Source organism: Vanessa tameamea, chromosome 7 (genome assembly GCF_037043105.1).
Source record: "Vanessa tameamea isolate UH-Manoa-2023 chromosome 7, ilVanTame1 primary haplotype, whole genome shotgun sequence".
Lineage (NCBI taxonomy): Eukaryota > Metazoa > Arthropoda > Insecta > Lepidoptera > Nymphalidae > Vanessa > Vanessa tameamea.
The window spans coordinates 1,961,242-1,980,496 of NC_087315.1; the positions used below are offsets into that span (position 1 = coordinate 1,961,242).

Below are 19,255 nucleotides of genomic sequence, written 5' to 3' on the forward strand. Positions count from 1 at the left end.
AGGTTTTTATGGAAGTCGTCATTTTTTAAGAGAAAAACATGAAACTGTTTTTTGGGATACATTAAAAATGATTAAAAACGTATGTAAGTGTTTCTAGATATTCTACCACTAAGGGGGTTAATAGGGGTTGACATTTAGTATACAGGTTAGTCTGGAAGTCCGTCATTTTTGAAGTTAGAAGCATGAAACTTTATTTATGGGCTACTGATTAAAAATGAGTAGATACATATTTAAGCGTTTCTTGATATTCTACCTCTGAAGGGGTGAAATAAGGGATGTAAATTTTTATGGAAATCCGTCATATTTTAAATTAAAAACATAAAATTTTATTTTTGGGCTATTGATTAAAAATGAGTACATACGTCTTTAAGCGTTTCTGGATATTTTATGCCTAAGGGGAGAAATAGGGGTTGACATTCCGTATACAGGTTAGTCTAGAAGTCCGTCATTTTTGAAGTTAGAAGCAGGTAACTTTATTTTTGAGCTACTGATTAAAAATGAGTAGATACGTATTAAAGCGCTCTTGAATATTCTACCCTAAGGGCTGAACATAACACACCAATGTTGAATGCAAAGAGGTGTAAGACCTCTTATTAAGATTAACGTAATATTTTAAGTTAATTTGTAGACATATTCATATTTTAGCAAAGCCGCGGGTAACAGCTAGTTCTATAATAAAGTTTAAAACAGTTGAATAGTTTTCGATATAATGTTGAAAAACATTGTTATGCAAATTCGTTTATCAATTTAAAACATCGAATTTAAAGCTAACAGCGATTGCACAATTTCAATTAAGAGTATATTTTATCTGTGAACGCAAACAGTTTTCATTTTTAACTGACTTCAAAAATAGGAGACGGCAGGAGAGTTCTTTAGTTTATCTGTATATATAATATGTTTAAATCTAACTTTTTGTTTATAAATAGATTTTGATATTTATTATTCTTTATTGTTTATATTATTATATAATATTGATTTAGATATTCGTTATAAATCTGCATTGTATGGTTTTAATTTAGAGTTTACATTCAGAAAAAAATTGCCCGATACGACAATAATGACCTGTCAAAGAAACTTATCAGCATCTGTTTTCACCTCTAACTACATGTTCACACTTCCGTTGTCATTTCCATCTCGAATTACTATAGTTCAACATTTTCCCCTTGTTCTTCCCATGTTCTTCTCATCTCTCTTTTTCTTATCAATAAAGTAAAAGGTCAAAAAAAATTGTACTCTTTTTAAGAAAATTCGCAGTCGGAAGAGAACGTGGCACATTGACAAAACCGAGAACGCGTCGAAAAATATAGTGGCCAACGGTTGGCCAATATTTACAAGCACACTAGTTTGATATTCGGCGACTGTTTAGCATAACTGTCACGCATACCGAGATGATAAATTTGGCTCGTTTGTTTTTGTTATTTTGTAATGCGACACTCTAACGTTTAAAAAATGAGCCATCATATTTCTTAAAGACCGGCAACACACCCGCAAGCCGGTGTTATCCATGGGCAGTGGTAGTTATTTTCCATCAGGTGACCCTCCAACTCGTTTGCCACATACACCATAAAATAACTTATTACATTTTGTTAGCACTGAATGACAGTCGAATTTCGACCATTGAGCGACCACTATTATGATACCATATCATAAAGCAAAACAAGATAAAAAAGGAGGTATTATTTTTTATAATTATAAAATGAAATACATTACATAAAAGTTAAACGGTGATATAAAATGAAATACTACTTAAATCCGACACGCACGGCATATCAGATTGTGGGACACGGCGCTCGTCTAACGGATCAACATTTTGCTTGGATTTTGTGGATATACTTTTATTAAGGAAGACAAAAAATACCTTATATAAAATTTAAGGTGGAATAGCTGATTCGTCTTAAGCAATCGTGTGTTATTTATATATAAACTAGCTACCCGTCCCGGCTTCGCACAGATACTTAAGGGTCTTTATACAACTTTTGGATTGAAAAACAAACATATAAATAAAACTTCTTGCTTTTTTACGGCTAGGGAAGTTGAAATTCTCCACTTTTCTTTATTATAATATGCATTAATCACTCTGTGTATTGATGAAAACTGCATTAAAATCCGTTGCGTAGATCTAAGCGAACAGATTGCGGGAAGCGACTTTGTTTCCGGTCCTTTGTGAGGATAAAGTGAGTTTACTATACCACGGTGCTCCAATGCAAGTTGGTGGAAGACACAAAACATGCAGGTTTCCTCACGATGTTTTCCTTCGCCACCGAATATGGTCACCTGATGGTAATTAATCAGATCAGATCAGATCTAGATACTACTAGTTGCGTCCCTTGTGAATAATTTAGGTTCAATTATCTTTTAAACTAGAACAAAATAATTTAATAAATCAGTAGAATAATTCTGAAATATGAACAAAACAACCAACCCGTATCACATAAGTCGGTTTTCAACATACCGCAAATACGATACGAAGTATTTTACGGAATAGTATTACAGACTCGTTTAATGAAACGAAAATACACTCCTAAATGCGCGCACTCACCAATGCAATTATTTCAACCAAAATATTTTAGACCATTGCAAAACAAACCTTATAGCTTTGAAATAAATGCTAAAATTTTAAAAACATAGGACCGTACGTAATGTATGATTTGATAACGAACGGTTGAACATGATTAAATGTTGGTTCATGATCAGTTAACTAATGGATCACAATTGATGTGTGATAGTAGGATTCATAACGCACCGCTTGCTAAATTATATTAATGAAACAATTACACCTTAATTTATTTAAAGTAAATTAATTTACTTTGTACTTATTACATTTTAAAAGCAGATAACAATTCAATAATTAGCTTTACTGTAAAAGTTTTGACTTTCTTCTTCTTAAGGTTCAGTATATTTAATTTAATCGTTTTAGCGATTTGGAAGTAACTACTCTTCCAGTTTAGTTAAGATTTTGATGTCAAAAATTATCTTATGTATATAAAGCAACATCTGGTACTGCGTATCCTAACACACGTGTAGATATACAGGGTGTTCGTATGTGTGCATTTGTCTCAGTAACAACACGACTTAATTTGAGAATATTTTTACTGAAACACATTCGAGCCGGATGGGCACCACTTAACTCTCGCATTTATGGAAAACATCGTTAATATATACTTCGTGGTAGGACTTTGTGCAAGCCTGTGCAAGCTCTGGGTAGATGAGTGGGCCAGTATAACTACAGGCACAATGGATATAACATATTCGTTGCCAAATTTTATGACTCAATAGCAATGTGAATGATGTTTAAGATTTCTTAAACTGCCGATGTTTATGGGTGGTAGTGACTACTTACCATCAGATAGTCCATTTGACCGCCCTATTTTGTAAAACAAGAAGAGACCTGTTTTTTATTGGATGAAAAACTTGATCGTGTGTAACCACCAAACTACTTTGGAGCAGTTGTAGGGGAATTAGCTTATCCTGACTTCCAATCATTGTCCTTAAAAGGAAAGAAGGCCTTAGCCTAGCTGTTAGCTATTTGCAAATAGTTTCTTTACTTCTTTAAAACAAAGACAATACTACAATAATGAAGTTAAAACATTTTAAATAATTCCAGCAATATTCTTACCTAAAACCATTACTGGAAACCACATCGACCACAGTTTCGTAACTTGCTTTTCGTACTTTCATGAATACGTTTTATATAATACAGGAACTTTAGTTAAAGTTGATAAGTCTCTGTCGACTTTCAAACTTACATTGAAGAAAATTTTAACAACTGCCGTCTTAACGCGATACTTTTTATAACTCTTATCAAACATACTAAAGAAATAAGTCAAAGATTTTTATAAGAATATCGTGCACAATTAAAGTTTATACTCATTTCATTACTAACTGTGAAAAGTAGGTACAAAATCTTGAGCAGGCTGGGAATCTTTTTTTTTATGTCATGTATATATGTAGGCTGACTGGCAAAAGATCCACTTGATTGTAAGGGGTCACTACTGCCCAAAGACATTTGTGCTGTATGAAATATTAATCATTCCTCATATTGCGAAGGCACCAACCTTGGAAACTGAGATGTTATGACTCTTATGACTGTAGTAACATTGAGTCACTCAATTTTCATATCGGAATACACCAATACGAAGTATTATCCTGATAAGTGGATGGTACCCAGTCCGGCTTGCACAAGGCATTACCACCAAGGAGTTCCAATTTGTTGTTTTATTAGTATATCTATATCATAAAATAAGGAGACGTTTTTCTATGTGTAGTTATATTTCCTATCGCTTTCCTGCAATGGGAGTGATTTTGTGAAAAGGGACGGAAGTGTGTAACGGGAAACTAAAGTTAACCGTCGGATGGGTTCGACCGCTTTTCCGAGAGTATATAGATCTGATATTTTTATCCTATGCGACTACTTTGTGGAATCGTTATTTTTTTGGATGCCTAACTGAAAAAATATACTTCAAATTTTTTATACCGGTTAATGCTGTGCATTTCGGAGAAAGTTTCAACATATTATTATGTCAGTAGCAAAGTCTCGCAGTTTTACCCGCTCACAATTTAGACTTTTGTAGTGACAAGCGTGATTTTTATGTATCATTGTTGATAGAATGTGTTTAACCGAAGACAACGGCTTAATATCCGGACAAACACAACTTACTAATAATTTTATCTATTGAATATATCATCTTAAACACAAATAGTAGATATTATCCTGACACGTTTTTTATGCACCCCATGTTAGTCAGCGAAAGAAAATATAATTAAAAAACCTGCACGTTTTGAATGAAATACTGCCCATTATAAATACGAGCAAGCGGTTGAACCAATTCCAAACCTTCCCCTTAACAGATGAGAAGGACTTTGCCTAACTAACAAGGGTCTAACAATTTACCTACTTATTAATAAAAGTAATTTCCACTCTTACTGAGCCTGTTTTACTTCCGTAATTATAAGTTACCAAAAAAAGTATAAAATGTTGAATCGCTTCTCAATTTCATTAAAAATAAGACGAATATTTTCGAGTTATATTAAATCTATATTAATATTATAAAGAGGTTAAATTTGTTTGTCAGTATGTAGAGGTTAACAAACATTAGCACGCTATATTTCTATAGTGTTATAAGATATATAATTTATGTTTATATCGTATCATTATCTTTATTACAAAATTGCAACCGTGCGAAGTCGGGGTTAATCACTAGTATTATATATGATAGTACAAGTCAATAACTTTGCTGTTAAGAGTATGGATGATATCAAGTTTGATAAAACAAAGCTGTTTCGATGAGAATTTAAATAAATACTCTTTATTGTATATTGCAAGATTAAAAACACAATTAGTTTAGCTATGGTAAACCTTAATGCACAATTCCATATATTGCGGTGTTGCCGTAATAGAAATTACTCCGCAAAGTGGCAATGTCCTGGTTCCGGAAGACGCCAGCTACCAATAAACCTGTTGATTGCTCCTTAATCGACTAACTCGGTCCCAGTACACAAATACGTTTAGTTACTGTATAATGTTACTTGTATGGCAACGTCTTACAACTAGCCGTTATTTGTTTAACTGAACCACATTTAAATATAGGAAATATTCGCATGGCTTATTCGGTAATCCAGAATCGCTGACGGTTATTATGGTGCGTTTTTAGGTCCGCGGAATCGATTAAAAAATTAAAAACTATTTTAAATCTTTTCAATATATTCAGCAAGCCGATAATATTTTTTAGGCTTTTTAATTAATACTTGGTGGCTTTGAGCTAGCTGATCTTGGTTGATAATTATTTGAAAAAGTACAAAATTGCTAAGCAATACACATAATAATATTATATGCTAGAACTGTCTCCAAAACGCGCAACTTTATCTGGTGTAGTGCAACTACAGGCACATGAGACATAACCTTTTAGTTCCCGAGGATGATGGCTTGGCATTGGCGATGTTAGGAATGGTTAAAATTTCTTATGGTTCTCATGTACAGGCTGTGGTCACCCCACTCACCAGCAAGTGGCCCATTTACCCCTGTTTCAACATGGTAAATGTTGGTTAAATTGAGCCAGTCACAAATATTTAAATTTAATTACTTTTTAAAATTCATACACAACAAGCCTGTTGATTTATTTGGAAATAAGATACTTAGCGGCTTGGATACTTATGACATAAATTTATGACAATACCTCAAAAATAGTAATTTGAGGACCGAACTCGTTTTACCTTTGTCTGAAAATAAAGTTAAGTTTAGTCAAAATTTTGATGTATCTGTAACATCGTTAAGAGTTTCTAACGAAAGCGTCCGGTTCGACAATATTCTATCAAACTACATTGACCTATATATATATATATATACATAAGATATTTGTATGTTTTTTGATTGATGATTGATGATTTCGATAAAGTAGTATGTACATATACCAACAACCGTTATTAATTCTTTAGAAAATGTCCGAAAATCCACAACAGCGCGATTTTTAAGACACTTTCTGCCTCGCACAACCACTCTGTGGAACCAGCTTTCGCCGGCGGTTTTTCCGAACCGATACGACTTCAAGAAAAGAGCGTACTCTTTCCTAAAAGGCCGGCAACGCACCTGCAAGCCCCCCGGTGTTGCAGATGTCCATGGGCGGTGGTAGTCACTTTCCATCAGATGAGCCTCCTGCTCGTTTGCCACATCTACTATAAAAAAAAAGAAAAAAAATCTTTAGAAACTTTAGAATATCACTTTATTTAGACTGTAAATAAAAAAAAACAATAATACCGTTGTCGCATCGCTCGGTTAATAAGATATGAGAGAGAAAAATGACAGTCTATCGCTACACAAATATTTGTATAAGTATATTTCTGACATCTTCGACAATCGTCACCGTATAATAACGGTATCGGATAAGCATAAAAAATAAAATTGTAATAAAACTTTATTCAATAAGGAAACTAGCATCATGATTTAGAATGTTATAGAACCTGAGTTTACGTAACAAATCTTATTAATTGAGTGTTATTAATTAATGTTTCCATTAATATAACACAATTACTAGCATGTATTAGATATAAACAGATATCATAAGCTTCACAGATTACGTGGAGACACATTAAATACATACATTGACATTTACTAACTTAGGTTATGACATTGAAACTCAAATATACTGACACATATTATTATTTATATAAAATGAGTTTCTCGTTTTTTTTTATAAGTCTAATAATATTAATTAGTATTATTATATTTACTGGATGTATTTCAATCAGACTTAACGTGTACGATCGGACGAGGTTTACTTGTAATGCCTTACTGAAACTATCACTTGTAAGGTTTGTTCAAGCCCGTCTGGGTATGTATCATACATCCATCAGATGTTCTACCGCAAAACAACAGTACTCACTATTTTTGTGTTAAGGTTTGAAAGGTGAATGAAAAATAACTACCAAAGTATTACATTACATTTATACCAGGAAGTGCAGTATATTTCGGAGTGAGATTTAGTATACATAACATTATCATATAAGACGCGTTTCGCAGTTCCATCCGCTTTAAATTTGTACTATAGATTTGACAAGCGGGGATATTATATTCTTGTCTCTTGTATAAATAGTGATTATATGAACTCACGTTGGAAATTTGATCACCTGTAGGGTATTTCGTGTACAGGCGAGGCATTTTCATTTAAACTTAAAAGTTGTACAAGCAAATAAGTTTGAAAAAAGCTTCCGCTACGCTTCTTTTGCTAGTGCAAGTTTGAGGTGTTTTCTTATGAAAGTTTTTTTTAAGGCTTTTATATCAAAATACTTTTTCTTTCTTTGAATATAAAGTCTTAAATATTAGAAATTTAATTCACTAGGTACTTGGAATTCGATAAAATGTTAAATACATTTATTTTTATACTAAACATTTACTTTGTTTTTTGTATATTAAGAACCATCACCGTGGGGCTTAAAACGTTGGTCATTTTTTTTTAACTCGATAATAGATCATTAAAATTTCAGTACTAGACTATCTCTTCCAGTAAAAAATAAAGGGAGCGCAAAAACGATTATACAGGCTGATCGACTCTATTTCTACCAACGCCAAACAAGAATTTCATCAAAACATTCTGAACCATCAAGCAAGCAAATTTAATAATGCCTATTATTGGAATTTGAAATCATAGCCATCGAGATCTACGTGTATTATCAATACAGCCTTTTTAAAATCATCACATGAGTATTGATATTAAAGCTTCAACGGCTAGATGTAATTCTGTGAAAATTTCAATTCTGACTCATTCGGTTTTTGGACATCCTTGAGATCACAACACCAAAATAAAAAAATAATACTAGAAAGAGAAAAATAACATCTGGTAAATATTCCGCTGCTGAAGGATGAGATGTTTGTGGATAATAGAAAAACACGTTCAATTGCTTGTTAGTTTATTCCTAAGAAGGATGTTTCCCATAGCAACCCGAATAACAATAAATACGAACGTTGACCATAGCAACACGTATAACATATATCACAAAGGAAAGACCTCTTTTTGAAATTTTGGATATCAGTCCTGTTTGCCCTAATGCTGGTTAATGGATACATATGAGGCAGAACTTTATCCAACGTGTGCAATAATATAATATATAATGTCCTTATGAAATTTTCCAGCACTGAACAGAACATAAATTAACTACAAGAAAACTCAGTCGTTCTAGGGTATATACCCGCAATCTTTGGTTATAATTCCTGTGTTGTAACTTCTGGTATCTTTGTAAATCATTTACAATTTAAGAAGACTTCAAAAACTAAGGTATATCTTAAGATATTTTAACTTCGGATTTCGCCACAATGATTTTTATCGCACGTCCCTATATGAATACGGACTAAGCTACATAAATCTCCACCTAAGTCTCATGCACTGAACGATCTCGAGTCCCCACAGACTATACCAAAGCTGTATTAATTTAAAAGTGCCTTTTAATAGTCTCTACAACTTAATGAGTTTTACGATATCTTAATTAACTTTTAAAACTTCATTACTGCCACGATAAGCTTCGTAATTTTCCTTTTGTTTCATAATATTATTAATATAATTTCAATAAGGAAACTTCTAAGTATCTAATTAAGAATTGGCACATTATACAAGATCGTAATTTGAGATAGAAACAGCGAAGTGTAGCTGCTTTCTTCAGTTCTTTGGGAACAAAAAATTGAATGATTTCTTTTGACGAAATAGCAGATTTTTTAAAGTTAGTTATTGTTCAATATACTGTTCCAGCATTACACTTGCTTATTAACCGTTCAGAAACACGTCAAAATTGAAAACAACCTTATCGCGCGATAGGATGTCAGAGCATATTAATAATAATAATAACATATTCTTGTGTTCCAGTTTGAAGGATGAGTGCAGTGTAACTGTGCATCGGGGACATAACAAGCTTACTTATGTATTAACTAAAAATTACCAGTGTATTTTTTTTAATTAAAAATAACTTTTTCCACTGGCTCAGCCTGGATTTGAACCAAGATCTTCGATTTGTCGTCTCAAAAGGTAACCACAAGACGAATGAAGCAATTGAAATAGAGGCGTACGTATAAATAGAGCATCATCGTACATGTCTCCCCTTTATCGAATAAAATAAAATATATCCTGGAAAATTTAAGACGAATTCGTATTTGAGAACTCTTCGTGCATCTCCGATATGTAAGGGGTGTTCCTTTATGTTCCAAAAGTGGATTTCAATGTACTGTTAAGATGACATGGTACAATATAACAAAAGTGGTATTCGAATATTCAAAAATCATCTGTTGAAGTTGATAGTCAAAATACAGCTTAGTTATATTTAGCTAGCTTATTGGACTATCGATCTCAAGCCCCTGGGTTCAAACCCTAGGATGGACCAATAAAAGCTATTAAGGTTATCGAATGGGTTGCCTAGCTAAATCACATACAAATACTATAAATTATATAACATTTTTGATCAGCAAGTCCAAAAGCATAACATCATAATATATTTAAAAAAAAAAATTCAATATAATCTGTTATGGAAATGGTTTTTTTTTAATATATTATATCTATTAAATAATTTATACCCTATCCACGGTATTAAGTGTCCGTGACATAAGTTTGTAACATCATGATTGCTTCAAGTAATAGTAAAAAAAGTAAAATAACGCTTATAAATATCCGATTACTGGGCGAAAGCCTCTTTCTTTGAGGAGAAACTCATTCCACTATGCTGCACCAACACGGAATGGCGGATACACATGTCGAAGAATTTCATTGAAAGTAGACACATGCAGATATCCTCACGATATTTTCTTTCACCGCAGAGCATGAGATGAATATATAAACACAGATTAGGCACATGAAAATTCATGGTGCTTGCCTAGGTTTGAACCCGCAATCAACCACTGGTAAAACTCAACTTGTATAGTTTTTAAAAAATAAATTTCTATTAAAACTTAACATTTTAGATTTCATTTATGGAATTAAATATGCACATATATGTATGTTTGTATGTATAGTATGTTTCCTAATAAATAAGGAGACGTTTATATTGTAATATATATAGTTTATATTCAAATAATTAATATACATTAAACTTACATCAGAACATGCAACGCTATTCAAGAAGGTTTTATATATTACGGTATATCATATTATTACGAAAGTATCGACGCTTCATAATTTTCACTGATTTATTATTCACGTGACCATCGTTAATTTAATTGTAACCAATATTAAAGAATATAACATTATTTTGATGACCGTTTTTCCAATATTTATTAAATTTTAAATAGAAAATTGCTCTATTATTTGATAAAAAAAATCAAGAATAAATGAAATGATAAAATTAAATTATTTTCATTACCTTTAATGTACTGATTGGACACTTTAACTTTTAATGACTGACCATTAGCATTCCATTAGTGAAGGCATTCATTAACTTTTCGTACGATCAAATAAAACCAAAGTAAGACAAACGAAAATAGTTCTTATAGCCTTTAAATAAGTATTCTCATGTCCTTGAAAGATGTGTGCACTTTTCACCACAACGCCGAGATTGCATTCTATCATTCGGTAACTCATTACTCGTTCATCTAGAGGATGTTGGTCGAGTGAAGAGCTCGGGTGGTCTGAGGGACGAGCGAAACCGGATTTCACCGGTTTGATCAAATCAGCTTCTTTGACTAATGATTCTATAGACATAGTTTTATAATAAAATTGATAGTACTGTTTCGAAATCGATTGGTAATCTGGTTATCGCGATCCGGATTTTAATTTTTTTATGAAAATATTAATCAATGTTTTAAATTTACCGCTAAAGCTTGTATCCTTATCCCCATATCCTGATATACTCGGACCAGGTAGTATGGTATGAATACGAAAGAGGGCCGTCATTCAGCCGCCAAAGAGGTTCGTTATCCAACCTCATTGAAATGGAAACTCACCGACACCCAAATAGGCAGTTTTATATCTAAGCGGTTCAAACCGGTTTTATTGGGATTTTAGTTTTGGATTATGTATTCGTAGTTTTATTTTTTCGTTTTATGAGTTTATTGTGATTACAAAAAATAGGAATAAATAAAAATTAATATTTATTTTAAACAAGATGTTTTCTTACTTTGTTTCTGTACATATTTGAAAAAAAAAATACTATAAAATTTTGGCATATATATTTTAATTTGTCATATGTATTTCATTCCCAATATTGATATTGCGTAAAAAAGTATGTGTTGCTCGAGTTCGATTCGCGTTTTTGGAATGATAGTTTTCTATATTATTTTCTTTTTTTGTAGGAAGATTGTTTTAATTTTCCTACCAATCGGAAATAGAGGCACGGAAAAATGCTGCTAGCATTCGTGCAACCATTCCACGCCGTCGTGATTTGTACGGTTGCTATTTTTAATTTTGATTTATATATATTTATTTAATTAATCAATATGTATAAATATTATATGTACATGCGTATTGCATTATTGATAAAAATAATCTTTTAAAACATAAACAAAGGGATGTAATAATTTTTCAAATAATAAAAATTATTTAAAAGAACATTTCTGAACGACATTCATAACTAACGAAATCGACAAATACTCGACGAAACTTCAATTGCGAAACATAAACAAACAAGTGAGCTACTGAGCTCTGAATTTACTCCGTTCACTAAGCATCTGGCAATAAAGGCTGCCAAAAGTTATTTATATAAGCCAGACTTTACGAGCAACTTGCTTGATCCTTTAAAGTATCGTCAAGTTGTTCGTGATTCTAACTTTGTTCCAACTACATATTTTATTCGGCCTAATTACTATTCTACACAATACCACCTGACCTCCATACGTTGTAAGGGTGAACCAAACTTATAATTTATTTTGTAGACGAAAATATTGTGACGTGTGAAAGGTTAATTAAACCGTGATTGACTTGTTGTTGACTCTTGACCTATAGGCTAGGCTTCGGAAGATTTATAACTTATTCCACCAAACTGAACCAAAGCGGTTGCGTGGAGAAAACTTTATAAAATTTCATTTGACGTATGCAAGTTTCCTCACGAAATTTTGGATCAACGGCATAAATACAAAATGAATTATAAATTCATACTAAGCAGGTGCAGCACTGGCCTAGACGGATTTTATTCCGCAATCTTATTAGCATATCGCAATAAAGATTAATATTTAAATTTATAAGCTGTAAAACTGTTCAGGTATAAATTGCAGTTTCTTTCATACCACTTGATGGGGGGGTCTTTGTGACCCCCGAAGTCAGTCGGGGAACTTATAAACCACTTATAAACACTAAATCATATATTCTAATAATAAACAACAGTATTTACACAGAATGTATAATTGTGTTCTGATTTGAATGGTGAGTGAGCCAGTATGAGTTAGCAACTAAAAGCACAAGAGGCAAAGCATCTTAGTCAGCAGGGTTGGTGGCACATTGACGACGCAAGGGATGTTTAACAATTCTTGCAATACTAATATCTTCAGGCGATGGCCACCACTAACAATTAGTGGCTCATTTGCCAGTCCAACCGAAAGATGACATAATATGAATTCTGCCGGATTATTTATCACGTTGGACGAATTTTATTTTTCATTTATAGTGACTATCCTTCTGTTTAGATGATTTTATTACATTTCGTAATGTATGTCTTTTTTGTTATTTTTGGTTGTTTTAGCACTTTAATCTCAATTAGTTCATTAAACAATTTTGAAATTAGTAAGATCGGTTTGGCATAAAGTTTTCTGGATAGATGTTTTTGCTGACTGTATTTTTCCAAAAACTTTCACGGACAGCCTTGTACGATTGTTTCCCTGTAGCTGTAACCGTCAAAACGGCAAACCTTGCTACCCCGTCTCAAATTTCCAGCGTGTGTTTCTCTGACCTATTTTTGTGATCTGCTTTTTTCACGAACGTGATATAGGCTGACGTATCTGAAAATGTTATTTACATTTTAAGGGCTTTTTAGGATGTAGACAAAACTCTTGAATAATTCATTTTTCCGTAAGAGTACAGACGTACGTTGTGACATTTTTTTCCTTTATACTAAATTTAGAAAGAAATAATTTGATACTAATTTATTATATTTATTATTGCCAGTTCATGACCTGTGGATCCAATCTTACAATTCAATTTAAAAGTATTTCTGCCGAGATGATTGAACTGAGAAAACATTTAAGATGATGACGTCTGTACAAACTTGTATATTATTATAATATTGTAAACTGTAGTACGATTCACACACATTTCTTGCGTTAATTACGTAACATTATACGTGACAACACAGTCACCATGACAAGAGCCACTCAAAAAGAACAACTTTACACTTTATATTTCCATCTCACTTACACTTGTAAAAAAAGGTGAGAGAAATATATTCGGTCATTTTAATTGTATTTGATATTTGTCAACATGTATCATGTCTTTAAATGATATATCTTATTTTACAATGCTCATTTTTTTTAAAACATTAAAAATTGTGAATGTTTATAATAAAAGGAATTTGTGTTAAAATATAAACGAACTAACCTAACCTATAAGTATTGTAAATTGAATTGTCCTCACAATTTTGCGATGTGATACTTATTCATATTTGAAACAACTATATATAAGTAAAATGAATTTGCGAACATATCATCTATATTTAAATGTTTTGAAACAAACAAAAAATCAATTTGAAACTTAGTGGCTTAGATTCATGATTACAGTTCTAAAGAAAAAATATAAACCTGGATACTACTACAAATGCATCAATGCTGCATTTTCCAGTGTGATCCTAAATCTCTAACTAACTTCAAAGACCTTTGCAAAAGTATAGTTGAATGTATTTAAGAAAAATACATACATGATGAATATGATATGTATGTGTGATATATATATGATATGTATGTGTCATACATTAAGTCTTTTTTTACATTAAACAATAAAGACTTCAGTTTTTTTAATAAAAAAAGCATTTTATTTTATTAAGCAATGAGAGATTTTTTTAAGTTGATTATTTTTAAATAGTGAAAACAAAACATCGCAGTTTAGAGTACATTTGTAAACCTTTTTTTCTAAGGACATTCTTATGAAAAAGTATTGGTTTATAATGTAGCCCAATAAAGATAAATTTCGCCGCATTCAATTTATTTGCTTTTTATTATGATTAATGACATAACCTGTATAGCTAGTCTCTAAGCAAAATATTGCCTTCCATGTATGATGCTTACTTGTCTACACGAACTGTGGCTCTCGCCTAAATAAATCAAGTGAGTTCAAGCTCGATACTAAATTTACGAAAACGTCAATTTACACGCGTAAATCCATCAAACATGTAACTCACACTAGGAAAATGTCGAAAACCGCGCGTTCTTTCGACTTCACAGTCGATGAAGTGTGGTACCGATTTTAGTTCTGCGATTTGGCTGATAAGATATAATATGGAAGAAAACCGAAAGTAAAATACTTATAGTTAACTGTCAAACTCGTATTAAGAGTACGGTAAATACTACTACTAATGGAAATTCTGGACTACAATCTTGTCACATAAATTGTGATCCATAATAGAAGTGAACCCATCATTGACAGACTGATTAAGATTAACGCACAATAACCAAATAAAGAAACCAAAACTGCAACTGTTTCAAATAACTAAAATATAATTATCATTGTACATGGAAAATGGTTAAAAAAATATATATATCCCGCTGAGTTTCTTTCGCCGGTTCTTCTCAGGTCCGAGGTGCTAAATTCCGAACCGGTGGTAGATTTTTGACAATCAATAAGCAAGTGTAAACACTTCTATATTGAATAAAGATTTTTGATTTTGACTTTAACTTTGACTTTGCAACAACAAGTTTTCCTAATATATTTCAGACAAGCACCAAGCTGAACCGAAGTAGCATACACGAGAGCTCTTCGTTTCGAACGGACGTAAAAGTGCACCTGGTGATTGGTCACGAAAAAAAAGTAACACAATATCCCGAACACGGCAATCGAGATCCAATTAAGCCCTTGATGACGCTCCAGCCTTTCGAAATAAGCCGACACAACAATTTTAGTATCGCATTTTATCGTTTTCAAATTTCACAACGAAATATTATATTAAACGTTATTAAAATACATATTTGATAAGTTTGTAATAACTGTATTTCATTCTAGTATAGTTTACTATTCATTATTATCCTTTCATAGGCTTAATTTTCTTTATGATATAGTTAAGCCAACGAGCACATGGACCATCTGATGATTACTGGTCACCGCCGCCCACAAATAATGGCGCTGACTATACTGAGCAACAATACTGAGTACTGCTGTTTGGCGGTAAAACATCTGATGAGTTGGAATAACTGAAACTATTTACATTTGTACTTAATACATATTAGTACATGAAATTAAATTAAAACATTAAAACCTATACCATACCAGGCCATCACAGGATGCTCGACAGACATGGAACATCAAAATCGATGTTTATCGGCAAAATTCTTTAATTGAATATGAAACAAATTAAATAAAAAATCAAAGAAAATATATTTTTTTATCAAAATAAAATTATTCGTGTTCAAAATAAATATATTTTTCTTATTATAATTTATTATAGTATATAATATGGCAGCCGTGTAAACAATAAAAACGGTTTTAATAAAAATGACTGTATGTAAACGATTAATAAAATTAATAAACAATTGAAATAACTTAAACTAAAAATCAGAACAGATAAACAGCACAAAAACAGACGCCATAGTTGTTTTCACCGACCTCGACTCAATCGTCCCGTTCACGGTAACGGAACGGCATCTGCCAGTTGGCATTTATAGATATAGATATATATCACCACGCATACACAGATCACTAAGTGGATGGCATGACGGCATAAGGGAGTGTCTGGCAGTTTACCTGCCGTACGAGTCGGCCTTACCTCCTGCGCCAAAAGATATTAATATTTCGCATCTTTGTATTCATGCTTACCAGGATTAACAAAAAGCGATTTCAACTTTATATATCGGTACTAAGGGTTTGCTTTAAGTATTTTTCATTAGCTGTTTGGATTACATTACTTTAATTGAACATTAGCTGAACATTAACCCTAATATTATTTCATTGTGATCATTAATATATTATTTATTAATGTAGAATAGGTACATTTTTGTGTTTTACTTTTACAGATAGTCTTTATTAAAGGAATAGTAAAAAAATATTTCTATACATACAGAGTAAATAACAGTCTCTAAATCCTAAATGGAAATAAAGATTTTGTTAATCTAACACATTGCCTCACAGTAGATTATCAAAGTCAAAACATACTTCATTCAAATAGCACTTTGAATGAGCAGCCTTTTGAATGTTCGTTTTCCAAGTTCATATATTCAACGTAAAACTTTTAGAATTGTAAGTAATACTGAGATGAACTAGCAAAGACAACCAAGTAATTGCTGTTTTTAAATTATTCATCATTAGCGCATACATTTATATTTGTTAACAAACAAGCCTTCATTATGTGTTCTTTAAAATATTTTGTTGCAGCGATATAAAGGAGCAAAAAGTCCGTTTCACTTGTGGAGACGGTATAATGATTGAATTTGATGCGGATCGTTAACACAACACACACAATTGATTTGGTGGTAGGGCTTCGTGCAAACCACTCTGGGTAGGTACCACGCACTCATCAGATATTCTGCCGCCAAACAGCAATACTTGGTATTGTTGTGTTCCGGTTTGAAGGGTGAGTGAGCCAGTGTAACTACAGGCACAACGGACATAACATTTTAGTTCCCAAGGTGGGTGGCGCATTGGTGAAGTAACGGATGGTTAATATTTCTAACAGCGCTAATGTCTATGGGCGATGGTGACCACTTAACAGCAGGTGGCCCATTTGCCGGTCCGCCTACCTATTACATAAAAAAGCACAAGCTGATTTCATTGCAATGTTTTCCATGACCGCTGAGCGTGTGAAATGATACTTTATACTTACGCGCATACTTTATACTTCGTTGCCATACATACATCCATCATATCATATCCTTTAGTTTTCTCTAACATATACATATTAATGGAATAGTATAACCATGAATTTTGATACTTACATCTGCTAGCCACATTATTATACGGCTTGTTTAAACTTCCGTTTGGTAGCTAGCACAGAAAAAGGCACTTCGGATAATGTTGTTTGGTTAATTAAGCTTCTTATTAATTAATTACTTAAATCATAGCTTCACTAACCACCACCCAAATATAATTAAATAATATAAAAATAAAAATTCGGTAGAAGATGCAGAGTGATCCAACATCTCTACGCAAGACCAAAGGATCAAGCGTTGGATACGGTCAAATGGAAGAAGCTGGTACTAGGTAGCACCCGCCCAGAGGTGAGAGCAGCACTTCACGTGAGGCCGAATTTGCGCCTTGTATAGTTTTAGACGACGGGTCGACATGAAACACTGTCTTGCCTCTTGCTTTTTTGATGCCAATTTGGCTTTATCTTCCAATTGACCGCGGAATCTTACTGCCTAGCCCCTAAGGACTACCACCTCCATTTCTTCCTTTAATTGTTTGCATACATTTTATGCATTGCATTTTAAGTCACGTATTTAACCTCTGCTTTGGGATTGCTATATTTAGCTCACTTAAAAAGGCAATCACTCACGCAGTCTTGAAATGACGGAAGCCTTCTGAATAATTACCGACCTATAGCGACATACAAGCTATACAAATGTTTCATTACAAAATACTAGTCTGATTCCTTGAACATTTCAATGTAATTTCTGAAGAACATAATTGACTTTCGCAAAGATTTGTAAACTAGTGACGCTGACCAAAATCATGTATATCAAACTTATCATGTATATTTTTAGGGCATTCGGCACCATTCCTGTCAACACTCTCTTATTCTAACTTCATGTGTGTTAAAGGGGTTAGACCTTTCTCAATTATTTTTTGGATCTTTATAGAATTAATTAATTTTATATTATTAACAAATCGCTCACAGATAGTCAGGTTGGATAACAACAATATTAATGAAATTCCACAAGAAAAATGCACACACGCACGCACTCATACCTACACGGATGTACACACTCTCACACGCATATTCTTAACAAGTGTTTACAAGAGAATTTGTAAATATTGGAACTATAATTCCTTTACGCAGTCTATATCTTATAATAGCTAGGAGTACACGTCTCACCCACGTGATTGAAATTGAATTATACAAATGACGCAATAAGAGTCAAATAAGTAACGTACACACACTCAAATACAGTCGGTACAAAATATCGTCTGCCAGTTGAGCCAGCACCATCTGCATCTATCTGGTTCCCTCGGCTCAGTTTATGTTTTAATAAGCTCTTGGGTGGCCAATATAGTTGTCCAGTTTATCAGAAATATTATTTTTTATATAATTTTGATATCTCATGTCCATGGTCATTTATATTTTCAAATCCGAATCCCGCAAATCCATACATGTTATATTCGACTCAAAGATGTTCAGCAGCTGTGTCGGTATAACGGGACGTGCTCTACTATGATATGCTACCAGCATATCATCGGAAGTTGTATCCATCATAAAATACGTCAGTAATAATATATAGAGAAAACTGCAAATGAAAATTTATTGGTTTGAAAAAAGTGTCAACAAAAATTTCAGGTCACGTATTCTTTTAAAAATAAATACTTTCGAGTTTTGGAGGGAAAATTAATTTATCAATCAACAGCTTTTAGGCTTGCTCGTATCCGAAAAGAAATATAATTTTAGTGGGAAACGTGTAGCTAGTTAACACTGTATTAGTATACAATTACTATTTTACAAATAT

General features: G+C 32.6%; 2 protein-coding genes across 2 annotated transcripts in view; one reads left to right on the plus strand and one right to left on the minus strand.

Moving 5' to 3' along the window:
- The window catches only part of LOC113400762 (waprin-Phi1-like), a gene marked incomplete at its 5' end in the record, with an annotated part of 112,531 nt that overhangs the window by 57,739 nt on the left and 35,537 nt on the right, over positions 1–19,255 (minus strand). The window lies entirely within an intron of this gene.
- Positions 1,653–19,255, plus strand: part of LOC113400746 (TBC1 domain family member 5) — a 146,863-nt gene continuing 129,260 nt past the window's right edge. Inside the window, exon 1 of the mRNA XM_064215302.1 lies at positions 1,653–1,673. The gene's annotated coding sequence lies outside the window, so the exon portion shown is untranslated. The remainder of the gene's footprint in view (positions 1,674–19,255) is intronic.